The sequence below is a fragment of the Mus caroli genome, unplaced genomic scaffold (genome assembly GCF_978045245.1).
Source record: "Mus caroli unplaced genomic scaffold, Mus_caroli_1 scaffold_6, whole genome shotgun sequence".
NCBI classification, from domain to species: Eukaryota; Metazoa; Chordata; class Mammalia; order Rodentia; family Muridae; genus Mus; species Mus caroli.
This window is the reverse complement of record NW_028227261.1, coordinates 93,380,502-93,395,133: the sequence shown is the minus strand read 5'-3', so window position 1 is coordinate 93,395,133 and position 14,632 is coordinate 93,380,502. Positions and strand designations below refer to the sequence as shown.

The 14,632-nt window shown below is 41.3% G+C and overlaps 1 protein-coding gene across 1 annotated transcript in view; it reads left to right on the top strand.

The window, feature by feature from the left end:
* Slc31a1 (solute carrier family 31 member 1) overlaps positions 1-14,632 on the top strand; it is a 31,498-nt gene that overhangs the window by 10,439 nt on the left and 6,427 nt on the right. The gene's annotated exons all lie outside the window — the stretch shown is intronic.

Genomic DNA, 14,632 nt, shown 5'->3' with positions numbered 1-14,632 from the left:
CAGTGAACTCTTACAGTCACCAAGACATACAATACAGTAAGAAGATACAATTTGATTCGAATTGACTTTTTGAATTTTAGAATAAAATTCACATGTTGACCAGTCTCTAAGCATTCATAGTCTTTCTGTGGGATGGCTCCAATGAACTCTGAGGGGCAAGCACCAACCAGGCCAACTGTGAACCAAGAACTACCACTCCTAGAAAGTAGAGGACAGGATTGTAAACTAGCACGTGGCTTCCCTGGGTACTCCTACTAAAGGCTCTCAGTCTGCCAGGGAAAGTTGCTGTTGGATGATTGAAGGCCCACAGGCCACATTTTCCCGATGAGGTAATCTGTCAGAGGCTCAGAAACCTTGCAGAAAACTGTATGAAAAGTTTCCTTGTTATGACTTCAACAATATCATCTTGTACCTCTGACCTATCCCTGTTCCTAAACTTGAATGTAGAAAAGATAAAACGAACAAGAATACTGTATTATCTATGTATATACACTGTAGTATAATCACATTCCATCTCAAGATGGCATTTTGAACTTTCATCTTTCCCTTTCCAAAATCCTATGAAATTACCACAAATATATAGACAGACAGATATATTTAAATAATGTTTTAAAGATTTTATTTATTTTATGTGTATGAATGAATACACTGTAGCTGTCTTCAGACACACCAGAAGAGGACATCAGATCCCTTTACAGATGGTTGTGAGCCACCATGTGGTTGCTGGGATATGAACTCAGGACCTCTGGAAGAGCACTCAGTGCTCTTAGCCACTGAGCCATCTCTCTAGCCTGATAGATATTTAAAGATAGGTAATTATGCTGGAAGGTGGTGGCAGCCTTTAATCCCAGCAGAGGCAGGTAGATCTCTGTGAGTTTTAGACAGCCTGGTCTTCAGAATGAGTCCTAGTAGAGCCAGAGCTACTGTCTGGAAAAAGAAAAAAAAAAAAAATTATAAGAAAAAAAAAGCATCTTCTGTTGTCAGAAAGCAAGCAGAAGTGGTAACGTTGAAACATTGTAGGGAAAATAAGGTGCAGCAGGGAACTAGGAAAATGACTGAGCATGAGATAGACATGGGCGAAGGGTAGGTATCCCTGCCTCTGAAAGGTTGAGGATCACACTCCTGAAACCCCAGCTGAGGAGGATGGAGACTGGAAAGAAGGGTGGCCCTGGAATTTGTAACTGTCATTGTAGAGTAGCAGCTTAGGAAGGGTGAAGTACTTCACACTTTTAATTCCAGTCGATCTCTGAGAGTTCAAATCCATCCTGGTCTACATAGTGATTTCCAGGCTTGCAGGTTAGCAGCCAGGCAGATAGGCCTGCCTGAGTGTTACCTGATAGCATTCTTAGCCCTTCAGTTGGTAACAAATAGGATTTTGTGAAGTAAATACAAAGGTTTTCATCTGTTTATCAGGGTGTTAGTTCTGATTACTGAGCTGGCAAGAATAGCTCTTTGAGAGGTCAAGACAACCCAAAAGAAACCCTAATTAAGCTATGGGGTCAGCGGTATCCCAGACTCTTCATTATTTTTTAATTTTTAGCTGTCAGTCAGCCTCTACAGACACCGTCTTTCCAGGAATTCTCTGAGAACCAGTTTTATCTCCAGAGCTCACATTGGTGGAGGAAGAGAACTACTTCCTTCTACTCCAACCTCTGGAGTCCTGGGACTAAAGACCTACGGACAGATAGTAGCTAAATAAATGTAACTTGTAAGAGGGTTGTTTGGTTTGGTTTGGTTTTTTTGTTTGGTTTGGTTTCGTCTTTATTATTTCTAAGACAGGGTTCTTAACTCAGAGATCTGCTTGCCTAAGTGCTGGGATTAAAGGCATGTGCCATCACCACCTCCTCCCAGCCTTTTTTAAAGAAGAAATAGTTTGGGAGGGTTAGGGGGCAGGGTTGGGGGCAAGATTTGTCATTACTTGCTTTTGAGACTGTTTCTTCCTTTGTCCCTCTGGCTGACCTCTAACTCTCAGAGGTCCTCCTGCTCGTGCCTCCCAGCGCTGAGGATTAAGGGATGCACCATGACACCTGACAATGTAAGGATTCTGAATGTTCCTGGAGGACTTACTGGATTTGGGCACTGTGCTTGAATGTTTACATCCACTTTGTCTTGATGCAGATGCTGTTGCCTCTTCTCTGTTTTACTTATTTATTTTGATTGTCTGAGGCAGTGTCTCACTCAGTGTTTAGCCCAGGCTATCCATGTAGCCCTCCTGGTCAGCCTTATGGATGCAGGCTGGAATTACAGCCATGACCCACCACACCCAGCTTTGTCACCCCTATTAGTGGGAATTAGCCTCTTCTCTTATGCTGCTACCACAGTGGAGTCTTGATAATATCTCTTACAGCAATCCTCTGAGATAAATTACTCTATTTTCCCTGTCTAGCTAAGGCACAAAGCTAGTACGTAATTTGCCCTTGGGCACACAGCCAGTAAGTACCACCTCACCATCCTACCCACTGGAAAGTGAATACAGGTCACTTACAAATTTGCAGAATTGCCATAACTAAAAGGGAAAAGTGTCTCTTTCCTGTGCATAGCTTCCTTGTTTTTAAAACCGGAAAGGCAAAACTCCAGAAAGTATGCAATTTGGGGCCAGCAAAGGATGGTTTAGGGTAGAAGCACGTGGCAGCAGGTTTCTTTGCCTGCTGAACTATCTCACAGGCCCATCTCAAGAGTAGCTCAATGTATTATACTTGTCTCACAACCACAGAACAGAGACTGAATGGAGTTAGAGATTACTGTGACCTGTCATTTGGATGCTAGAAAGAACAGCCAGTGCTCTTAACCGTTGAACCATCTCTCCACCCCTTGCTTCTTTTGGTTGGTTGGTTGGTTGGTTGGTTTTTAAGACAAGGTTTCACTAGGTAGACTTGGTAGACCTTGAACTTACCATGTAGCCCAAGATAGCCTGCACCTCATAATCCTGCCTCCTTAACTCCCTGGGTTTATACTCAGCAATGTTACTGGTAATTCTGATCCAAGTAGTCTTTGGACTTTGAGAAGCACCTGAGTTAGGAAGGAAGTGATTAGCATTTATTATTTATTGTGTATGTTATTAGGGTAGCAGTTGCTTTCATGTATACATTTACTTTGATTTTTATGATGTTGTGATGTTATTATCCCAGTTTTATGTGTTCGTATATGAGTTCCTGTCTGAGTTCCAGTGTTGAGCACCTGGTCAGCAGCCCATCTCTGGAGGCAGTCTCCACTTTGGCGAAATGCCTCTCAGAGGAGATGCTTATCTAAGAGTGAACTGCCAAGTGCGGATGATCTGTGTGTATGATAAGTAAGTGCTAGAGCCTGGGAAAGATCGGAATGTTGAAAGCTTATCAACTCTGAGGCATTCAGAAAGGCAAATGTGTGTTTGCTTTATGGAAACTGCTGTCCACATCTGAACTTTTAAACTAAATAGGTTCTAAAGATAAATTATTCTGTCCTTTGACTAAGAGAACTATAAAAGGTTAAATTGCTCAATGTATAAGGAAAATAATCAGGGCTAGAACTAAAATTTCTAATTGTAATTATCATAAAGGTTCAGGTGGAATTATGTAGAGAAGTGTGAAGTCTATGAGTGGGAATTATTTTCTAGTTGTGTGAGAGAGGCTAAGGATGCTATTAAACATCCTGTAACATGTGACAGTTTGTAATAAAGGATTGTCTAGCTTAAAATGTCAGTGATACTGAGACTAAGAAGTGTTTTACACAAAATAATTCTGCACGGTGAGGTTGGAACAAGCATCCAACTTGTGAACTCAGTCTCCCATGTTGTCCGTTGTCTTTAAAGCAGGATATTAAAAACTGAAGCTCCCTACTGCTAGCCACTGATACTGTTGGGGGAGGTGCAAGTGAAGCCTGAGGTCTGTGTTACTGTAGAGAGCATTTTGGTGTAACAGTTATGAGGTCCAGTGAGAAATTATTAAGCACTTGCTGTTTTTATATTCTGCTGCGTGTTCTTCCTGGAACTTAGTCTACCTGCGTTTTATTTGTTTGCTTGACTGGCTGGCTGGCTGGCTGACAAGTATCAGATTTGAATGGTTTATCCAAGTGCTTTGAATTTAGCACAACTTCTGAACATGGTACTTACTGCAGTCCTAAAGACCATGGACTGTTTAAAGAATTATTCCAGGAGCCAGAAATGAACAGAGCCAGAATTTGAATGCTGTATAACTCCATGCTTGTGTCTCTCCCGGCTTGCTACTTGTGAAGAACGAACTCCCAGTTACCCTTCAGATACAATGTATAGACAGACTCCTGACTGATAAACTCTTAAGTCCTTTAACTGATACTTTTTAACTCTTTCCCCAAGAGCAAGGTCTGAACAAAGGAACAGCCACTTCAATCTTAACCTCTTCTCTCCCTGACTGTGTTGTTGACCTTGGATGCCCTGGGTGCTTCTCTTGCCTCGGTGGGACACTTTCCTGCCCATATACCAAGCTCTAATAATATAGCAGTTCTTAAATGCCACCTCTGTAAAGGGTCATCATGTTGTCTTCCTTCCTGCCCCATTCTGTCCAGTTTTGTTCCTTCCTGGGTCTTCCATTTACAGATGTTTTCCCCTTCATCCACTTATCATAAATTGTGTACCTACACATATTTATTTGCTTCTATAGTTAATGAGGGTTTCTCCCTTAGGGGAGCTCCCCAAAAGCAAATAGCTTGTCATTTTTATCTAATTCCATGTAAATGGATATTAGAATCTACATGGTTTTATAAGAATTAATAAATACTTTTGCTTTGTGCAGAGGGGAAGACTTTTATGTAGCATAGGCTAGCCTAAACTAGCCTAAACTCACTGTGTACTGAAGATAATTTGAACTTCTGGTCCTCTGTTCTTACATCCTAAACACTAGGAATACAGACATGCACCACCATGCCCTGTTTATGCGGTGCTGCTGGGGATGGAGCCCAGGGTTTCCTACATGCTGGCAAGCCCTCAACCAAATGGGTGAGCTTCATACACAGCTCAACAGATCCCTTTGAAAGACTGCTGGTAGAATGTTCTTCCAGAGGCTGAAAGGTAGGAATTAGGAAGTTTCTTGTCCTCAAGGAACTTAGGGAATATATGTGATATTTCCATCTTGTATGTTAAGAACTATTGGTTAAATTTTTCATAAGTAGCAAAGTCCAAAAAAAGAGATTTCTTTAGTTAGAAATACAAGACAACCCTCATCAAAGGGATACTCTAGTTCTACAGAGTGAACTAGAGTGCACACTCAACAGAAGTTATGGGCTCTGATTTATTCTTAGTTTGGGTGCTGTGTGTGTTCTGCATGATAAGTGTAAATAGGAACAGGATTTGGACCTATGGAGATATGGGGGGAAAGGAGTTTCAAGAGGGCATAGTCGGAAAAAAAAAAGTTTCAAAGTGCTAAAATCATTCAGAAAAGCTAAGATCTGTCTTAGTGAAACACGCCCATGTAGAGAGAATTAGAATGGGGAGAGGGGAGGGAGGGAGGGAGGGAGGGAGGGAGGGAGATTCCCATGTGAAGAGGGTTACACTGAGATATGAAGAGAGTGAGACAGACACAGACGGAACAAAGAGTCAGGTAAAATCAGTGTACCATGAGGGAAATAGTTCCTCATACTGCAGCCTAGAAAGCAGTTCACAGCTTGAGAAACACCTGGACTTGAGATACTAGTTTAACCTGGGCTGCTGGTTCTTAGACCAACACCATCACCATCAAATAGCACGATTCGGATCACTGTGGAGCATCTTCTTTCTGTATTTGGCTTGGCTGGAAGAGTTTGCTTATATTTCTGGAATGGAGCAATACATGACATGTCCCCACAGGTGTTGAAGCAGTTACTAAAAATTACTACATTTACAGATTGGTCCATGCTGTAACTTTTCTAAGGTTTTTCCAGTTTATTTGTTTCTTTGGGGTCCTACTTTCTTGAAACCAGGCTTCTTTCCTTAGCCTCTCATAATAATAATAAGAATAACAACTATTGTTATTATTATGTCCAAAGGTGGCAACAGTGGTTTGAAATATTTGTGGTTGTGAGAAGGAATTTTGGAGTAATGCCTCCAGTCAACTGTTTCTTCTGCCTTATCTCTACACCATTCTGTTAGCACGCAGACAGAAATAAGCACAGGTGGAAAAGGTCATGAAGCTGGGCAGTGGTGGCACACGCCTTTAATCCCAGCACTTGGGAGGCAGAGACAGGCAGATTTCTGAGTTCCAGGACAGCCAGAGAGCTATACAGAGAAACCCTGTCTCAAAAAACCAAAAAAAAAAAAAAAAAAAAAAAGAAGAAGAAGAAGAAGAAGAAGAAAAGAAAAGAAAAGAAAAGAAAAGAAAAGAAAAGAAAAGAAAAGAAAAGAAAAGAAAAGAAAAGAAAAGATCATGAAGACAGTTTAGGGATTTGTTGCCACCTAGCCCCAGTTAGACTTACAGGAAAAGGTTCATGTTTTACAGATGTGTAGTAGTCTGAGAAGTAGATACTGGAAGCTAGGGAGGACTTGTTTCACAAAGACATTGGAAGGGTGGACATTTGAGGCTGGAGCACAGGAGTGATTGATGTAGGCACAAAAGTGGCAACAGAGCTGTCAATAATGAAACCCCCAAGGCCAGCCAGAAGGTCCCGTCACTTCCAGAGACTGAGCTGGGTGGAAAAATCTATGGTTCCTGGCCGAAGGCCTCACTCTTTAGTACAGGAGAGTATATGAGTAGGCCACTGAGGCCCTCTGCACCTCGCTTCTTCCAGGCGTTTTGTTTTGTTTTGTTTTGTTTTGTTTTGTTTTCTGAGACAGGGCTTCTCTGTGTTACAGAGCCCTGACTATCCTGGACTCCGCTTTATAGACCAGACTGGTCTAGAACTCAAAAAGATCTGCCTGTCTCCACATCCTGAGTGTTGGGAGGCATGCATGCACCACCATGCCCAGCCCCAGAAAAGATTTTTCAACATGCTGTTTGTTTCAGGTTCTATGCAATTATTTATTTATTAAATGTACAGAGGAAATGTACTTTAAATTGATCTAACCTGACAGTTCTTGAATTTCCTCTGTTGTACATTTGTGTGTTGTTTGTCAAGGTGTAGGGCCTTCAAGGCTCAGTTCCTAGGATCTGGGCTGGCATTTCAGTCCACTTGAACTTTTTTTTCTTTAAAGATTTGTTTATTATATTTATATGAGTATACCATAGCTGTTTTTAGACATACCATAAGAGGGCATCAGATCCTATTACAGATGGTTGTAAGCCACCATGTGGTTGTTGGGAATTGAACTCGGGGCCTTTGGAAGAACAGTCAGTGCTCTTAATGGCTAAGCTATCTTTCCAGCCCCCACTTGAACTTTTAGAAACAAGTAAGAATTTTATTATCAGCCTCTCTCCTCACATTTGTCAGTCAAAATAACCATTTTTTTAAAGCCATCTATCTAAAAGGCAAACCAGTTAGGCCAGAAATATAAATATTCAAATTTGTATGTCAACATGTAGACTTCTGTGAAATAAATAGTTGAAGTGAGATTAATTCATCCAACTCTTTTTTTTTTTATTTTTTTGTTTTTGGGGGTTTTTTGGTTGTTGTTGTTTGTTTGCTTGTTCTTTGTTTTTTGTTTTTCTAGACAGGGTTTCTCTGTATAGCCCTGGCTGTCCTGGAACTCACTTTGTAGCCCAGGCTAGCCTGGAACTCAAAAAATCCGCCTGCCTCTAATTCATCCAACTCTTAAAAGCTTACCTTGCAGGCTGGAGAATGTAGTTCCGTGATAAGAGTTCACACAAGCTTTGGGTTCAGTCCCACCACCACCACAATAATAATAATAATAATGATGACTAGTCCTACCTGAAAGGCCCCCTTTCCTATATTTACTTGGGTCTGTAGGACATGGAAAGGTAAATAAATAAAGTGGGGTGATCCCTGACATAAGTCAATAGTGAGGATGATAGAGGCAGTCTGTTCGACTAGATACAAGCAAAAATGTTGAGTGAAGTTTTAGTTTTGGGTAGGGCTCCACTAATAACATACTGTCTTATTTTTATAGTTAAGGAAAATAGAGCTCTAAAGTACAAAACAATTTTCACAGTAAAGTAATTATCATGTCTCATGTTTAAACTAGTTATGGCTTCTTTTCTCACCTTTGTTTTGTTGCTTATGTGGTAGTTCTTCTATTCATTCATGTTTGAACCCAAGAGACACAAGTGATGTAGGGACTGGACAATGGGCGTTAGCACCATTTGACATTAGCATGCTTTCTCTGATAAATGGTGGCCCTTAGTCGCTATGCAGGGCCTCATGCAGTTAGGCCCCCAGCATCTGTCTTGCCCCAACAGGTTTCCTATTCATGCTTGTTCAGTCTGAACAGCTTAATAAGGTGGAGTGATGTGGGCTGATGAAACTCATGACACGAGAAGGTGACCTTCAACTAATAGCTGGAAACAGAGTGCTTTTTGTCTTTTTCTGATTACAATCAGATCACAGGTTTGCTCTCTGCTATGGACAGAATTAGATTTGGAGTCTCAGGGCAGCTGAATTACTGTCCTGCTGAATATATATTCCTAGCCAAGAGCCTCCAGGAGGAAGAGCCACTAATTGATAGCTGCTGTTTTATGATTTTAAAAACTTGTCAATCCATGCAGCATTTCTTGTTTGCCTAGATTATTGGCCACTCTCATAAACGAAAGCTCTTAAGTCTAATTGTTTGAAGTAGTTTTCCCCTTTATGTGTCTGGTGGTTGGTTCCTTTTGATGCAGCCTGGGAGCCTAATGTATGAGTAATTCAACGGCAAGAATTCTGCTGCTGCCTGAATGTGTACAATGGGCCAGCCTGGTCCCCACCCCCCTTCCCCCAAAAGTGCTTTCGGGGACTGCAGGAACTATCTGAAGTAATGCTTACTGTGACATCTGGTGAAGAAAGAAAAACTAACATAATGAGAGTGATCGCTGAAAGTCTTCAGAGAGTCACTAAATCAGTTGTTAGCCCAACCTAACCAGTGCTGTGAAGAGAAGCAGGTGAGAATTTATAGATGATTCCTTTTTGAGCAAAATGTTAGAGAGTCAAACTGAAGCATTGTTTCACTTGGACTTTTGGGGCGGGGGTGGGGGGAAGCTCACTATGTAGCCCTGGCTATGCCTCCCAAGTGCTGGGATTAAAGGCAGAAACATCAGGACCAGCTCATTGGGAAACTTAGAATGTATAAAGCTTGAGGAAGGGGTGTATGTGTGAAGGTGGGGAGATTGATTTTCATAAAGCCATCAAGAAATGTTGAAGTTTAGCCATAGGGAAGCTGCCTATAGTCATCCTCAGAGGCGGACTGTGAGAGAGTAGATCAGTCCTTCACACGAGGAAGTTTTGAAAGTTACTTGACACAGAGTCTGGCCAGTACGAAGACTATCTACTCGCCTGATACAGGTCATTAAAAGGTAGTATCAGTGCAGCCGAACTGCTTACTTGGTCATATGGACATAGTCCATAGCATGAGTCCCTGTTTATTGTGCTTTAATATGTTTGACCTTGAGTTTCTCCTTTTTTTTTTTTTCCAAAAGCAGGAAAGCGGATTGTCTGGTTTGTGTTTGTACCAATGTAAAAGGAAACTTAACCCTTATAGTTTTAAGAATAAAAGCCTTCTTAATCCCCCTTATCACCAAAGTTGGGAAAGACCTAGGCAGTCTCTAGAAGTCCAAGACTCTAGATTATATCTGCCTGGGCTCGAAGGAGGGCCTGCCTACCAGACTGACTACTTCCTTATTGCCTTTTGTGGGTCTATTCCATCATCCTCAGGGAGTATTTCTCCTCCTTTGGTTACGTAATACCAGGGAAATAAAAGAATGTGAAGCTTAGAGCTCACCTGCTAGAAATACAGTGAGTGCTGAGACTCACAGGACACCAGGACTTAGCTTTCTTGCTGATGTCCTGGCTTCTGTCCACAAATTCATTTTTATTTTGCTAGAGATTCTAGGACTTCCAAAGTCTAGCTTTCTAAGTATTTTGTTTTCCTTGACTTGGTTTAGCTTTTTGAGACTGGGTCTCCTTATGTAGCTCAGGCTGTCCTGAAACTTGTAACCTGCTTCCCATGTGCTGAGCTTGCAGGTCTGTACCATGACCTGCCTCAGCCTGCCTCAAGTGGGTCTCTTAGGTAAGAGGGGAGGGGAGACTGCTTTTTCTGGTAGTTCTTAGGGGTAGACTGAACTCATTATAATAGAAAGAAAGCTGTTTGTGTGAATACACATGCTTAGGTGCAGGAAAGGACAACACAGAAAGAACAGCAGGCTCCCCAACGTTCAGTGCAGTTTTCTCCACCTGATGGGATCTGTCAAGGGCAGAACCAAGTCACCTCTAAAGATAAGATGCTCATGAGGAGCTGAGTAGAAAGCAGATGTCTTAGCTGTTGTATGGGCTAGGTTCCTTAAAATCTGCATGGTTTTGTTTTGGTTTTATGAGTTCTTAGACTGTTTTGTATTTCCATTAAAAATACAAGTTGTCTACACTAGGCTTAGGAACTTCCACATGCCTGCCGTTAAGTTCTTTCACTGCATTTTTTCAAATCAAAGGGGATTTTCTAATTAGGGTCCCACTTGAATTCTATTAAAGGAACACTAGCTTAATCTGATTGGGCAACAATGTAAATAAAAGTACAATATCTCTGCTCTCTCTATCTACTTATAAGAAGCCCAGTAATATAACAATATTGCAAATGGGTTTTTATCAGATTGGAGGTTAAGAGTCAAGGGTTTTGTTTGTTTTTCAGTTCTATCTATGTTTTGTTAGTTCTTCTTTATAAATAATGTGTGACCCTGACGAAATGACCGCAGATAAGGGGCAAAGGGACAGTTGAGTTTTACTGTGAATTGCCATATACCCATAAAGTGTCCAAACATAAACCCATTGAATAATTGCTTTATTGCAGAGATTTTAAGTTCCGCCTCTTACTCATCACTGCTCAATCCACTAATTACTTTTTAACGGAGAACTCAATTCCATAAAATGTACACCGGCTACTTTGTGGACCTTGAATCGGGTTCTTAGAAAGAGGTTGTAAGGGTGGAGTTAGATACAGAAAATAGTTCTTAGAGAGCAAGTTGCCATGAAGTTTGAGAAGCAAGAATAAGTCAAACAGAACAGCTCTGGGTTACTATGAGGTTGAACCATTCAGATTGTGAACTAAGCCAGTCTGATGGGCCTTTGGGTTCTGACTAATTCATTATTCTGTCAGTATCCATTTTTGTTCTAGAATGAACTAAGTTTGTGTCAACTTAAAGCTATCACTGGAAAACCAACCAACAATACTAATTTTCCTTCTATGAATAGAATTTCTGTTGTACAGGGAATGGGTTAAGTATGTTTGAGGTGTGTGTGTGTGTGTGTGTGTGTGTGTGTGTGTCCAATTTGATTGATTGATAGATAATAGAGTGTCTGTCGGTTATCCAGACACGTGGCACATCACTGAAAAGCTAAATTGGCAGAAAAAAATATAAACTAGCATTTAGCATTTACTTATTATGATCTAAAATTTGAGAGGATTAAAGAGATAGCTCAGTGGTTAAAATCACTGGCTGCTCTTGCAGAGGACCCAAGTTTGATTCCCAGTACCCACACAGTAGCTCATAACCATCTATCATTAGCTCCTCTTCCAGAGGATCTGATGCTCTCTCTGACCTTTGCTGTGACCAGACACACACTTAGTGAACAGACATGTACACAAGGCAAAAAATTCGTACAATGAAAGTAAATAAAGATACAAAATTAAATAGACAGGTAGAGAGAGAGAGAGAGAGAGAGAGATAAGTAAATTGCCATGCTGCTGATTGGTCACAGGGCCTTGTGCTGGGCAAGTGCTCAGCCACTGAGCTATAACTCCAGCCCTTATTTACTATGTTTTCATAAATAATTTCTAAGTTCTTCCCATTATGCATTAATATTATATATTGTATAATTTATATAAATTTGGTTTGACATAATTCTGTTGGATCTTTCTTTCCTAATCTCAGACTCAGAGCCCTCACACATACTAAGCAAATGATATATCACTGAGCTACCACCCTCAGAGTAAACTTAGTGAACACAAGGACTTCAAGGTGCAGTTTGAGCTACACTGTTGATTTCTGCCGATCTGTATCTCCCTATTCAGACACCACTGGGTAAGCCTTAAAGAAGGTTCCCATTACAGAAGTCCATTGTCCACACAAGAAAAACAAGCAGATTGTCTTCCTGCTCTCTTCCCTGGTGTGTTTGAATGTAGAATGCACCCCACACACACAATGCTGCAGAGCAGGTGCATAGTTGAAAGCTTCTCTTAACCTTTGAACGTATGAATGTATGAATTCCTGGGCCACTGGGCTGTCTGAAGAGGTTTTGATCGTTTACCATTGAATAGATCTCTCTAGTTGGAGCATGGCTCTTAAACAAAAGAAAACCTCCAGGTTTTCAACTATTATTACTAAAAGCACTGTTGGCAGAGTTTGAAGAAATCAAGGGTACATATGGGGCTCAAGTAGCTTGTATTGCTGTTCCTGCTTTTAAAGACTACGTCATGAGGTGTATGCTCAACTTCCCCAACTCTTTCGTCTCTAAGGAAAGACTGTCTGGTTCATTTCTTTATCTCCCTCAGCCTCATAGAAATAATAGCACCCAATAAAATGTTCACTGCCTCTCCATGGCCTGGATTCCTGTTGATAACATGGAATGAAATTGTCTTTATCGCTTCCAGCCTTATACTGGAAGAAAATAAAATTTGTAACTTCTGTTTGTGAGCCTTTATTAGTCATTCTGGATCCTTTTATCTTGATGCCGTTTCATTTATCTGGTTCAGAATCATAAGTCATGACCAATAATCCCACCATTCCTTTTTAAAGGAAAATTGCTGATTGCTGACCCATGACTTGTGGACTCACTATTCTATTTTGTTACTTGGTGTTTATTATAAAATTTTCATGAACAAAGCCACTTACTATCATAACAATGGTGTTAAGGGGACAAGATACATTGTCAACTCTATAATGATAAGTGGGGTCTAGCATGACCATTACTGGAGTTGAAAGTGGAACTTGCCTGTGTGACAGAACTGTGCCTGTTTTGTAAGCCTGCTGACAGAGTCCTGGGTAGGAATTGAGAGGGGAGGCTGCACCTTTGTGCTCTGGAGTTGGACACGTGGCTTCCTGGGTGTGAAAGCGCTGGCTGAGGAGCATCTCCGTACAGCTCAGCAATGTCATGCTGCCCTGCCTCTCCTCCAGAGTGCTGCTTCCATCACGAGATTATCCTGTTCACCTCACTGCTTCTCTCCTTATCGGCTACTTTGCTTTACCTGCTGTGGATTGCTGGTACTTAGCTCCGACTTTGGCCCTTGCTAGGAGCTTGATTGATGAGTAATCAAAAGCATACACAGACTCGAGTCCATGGATACCTAATTGGAATTGTTTTACTGTTTTGAGACAAGGTCTCACAGTGTCGCCTACAATTGCCTCAAACTCAGAATCTGTCTCCCTCAAACTCCTGAGTGCTATGGTTACAGGTGTACCCACCATGCCCTGTTCCTATTTTGAATTTCTTACATACTGGAGTTGTGGGACACATAAAGAGATTCAGGAGGTAGACAGATGGTTCAGAGGTTAAGCAAACTTGTTAGTTGGCTCAGAGGTTAAACAAACTTGCTGGTTGGCTCAGAGGTTAAACAAACTTGCTGGTTTTGCAGAAGGCCCAGGCTCCATTCTCAGCACTCTGCATGGTGGCTCACATGTATCTGTAACTTCAGTTCCAGGGGATTCAGCATCCTCTTTTGGCCTCCATGGGCACTGCACACAAATTCATACATGCAGGCAGAATACTCACTCATACACATACAATAAATAAAATTTAGAAAAAAAAAAAAAAAAACAGGCTTTTAGTGGAGGTGAGGGACACACCTGAGAGGCTGAGTTTGAGGCTAGCCTGGTCTATAGAGCAAGTTCCAGGTCAGCCAGGGCTACACAGAAAAACCTTGTCTTGAAAAACCAAAAAAAGAAAGACAGATTTTATGAAAATCTCCCTCTGTGCATATGTCCCAACTCCCCAGTCCCCAGCCTCCACAGCAACCATGGGAGTTACTGCCCCTTGACCCATTTAGACCTCTGTAGAAAAGCATTAATGTGATGCAAAGATACAAGGCTGAATATGCACTGTCCAAACCTAATTTAATATATTCATCCAATTTATACCTTGTTTTTCATGTTCTTAACTCTAATGTCCTGATGCGGCTAAAACTGTCTCTGAGGTCTGGGCACACTCTTTGCCTAAGGCAGCGACAGACCTTTCTCCAGACCTAAATGAGCTCTAAGTTGATTGTCCTCTAAGCCTAAGTGGAGTCTGACCATCCCGGTTAAACACAGACCACCCCAATTAGAAGACTTATCTGAAGTCTTGGCTTTTTATCTACTGCTGTTTATGATTAAACAGCCTTAGAGCAATTGCATTTTGTTAGTGGCTTATCTTTATACATTATTACAAATTATCTATTTCCTGCCATCTGAAAGGGCTGGTTTTTTCTACCTTAAATTAAACACACATTTAATCTGTGTCTTAGAGGAGTAACTCTACAGAGTAAGGAACGAGATCTCAAGCCTTCAGGACAAGCCCTTGGTCCTTCTTCTCAAGGTGATTCTTAGTGCAAGTTGCTGTGCGTCTAGGAGAGCTTTTGTTCATTGAGGCAAAATTCTGT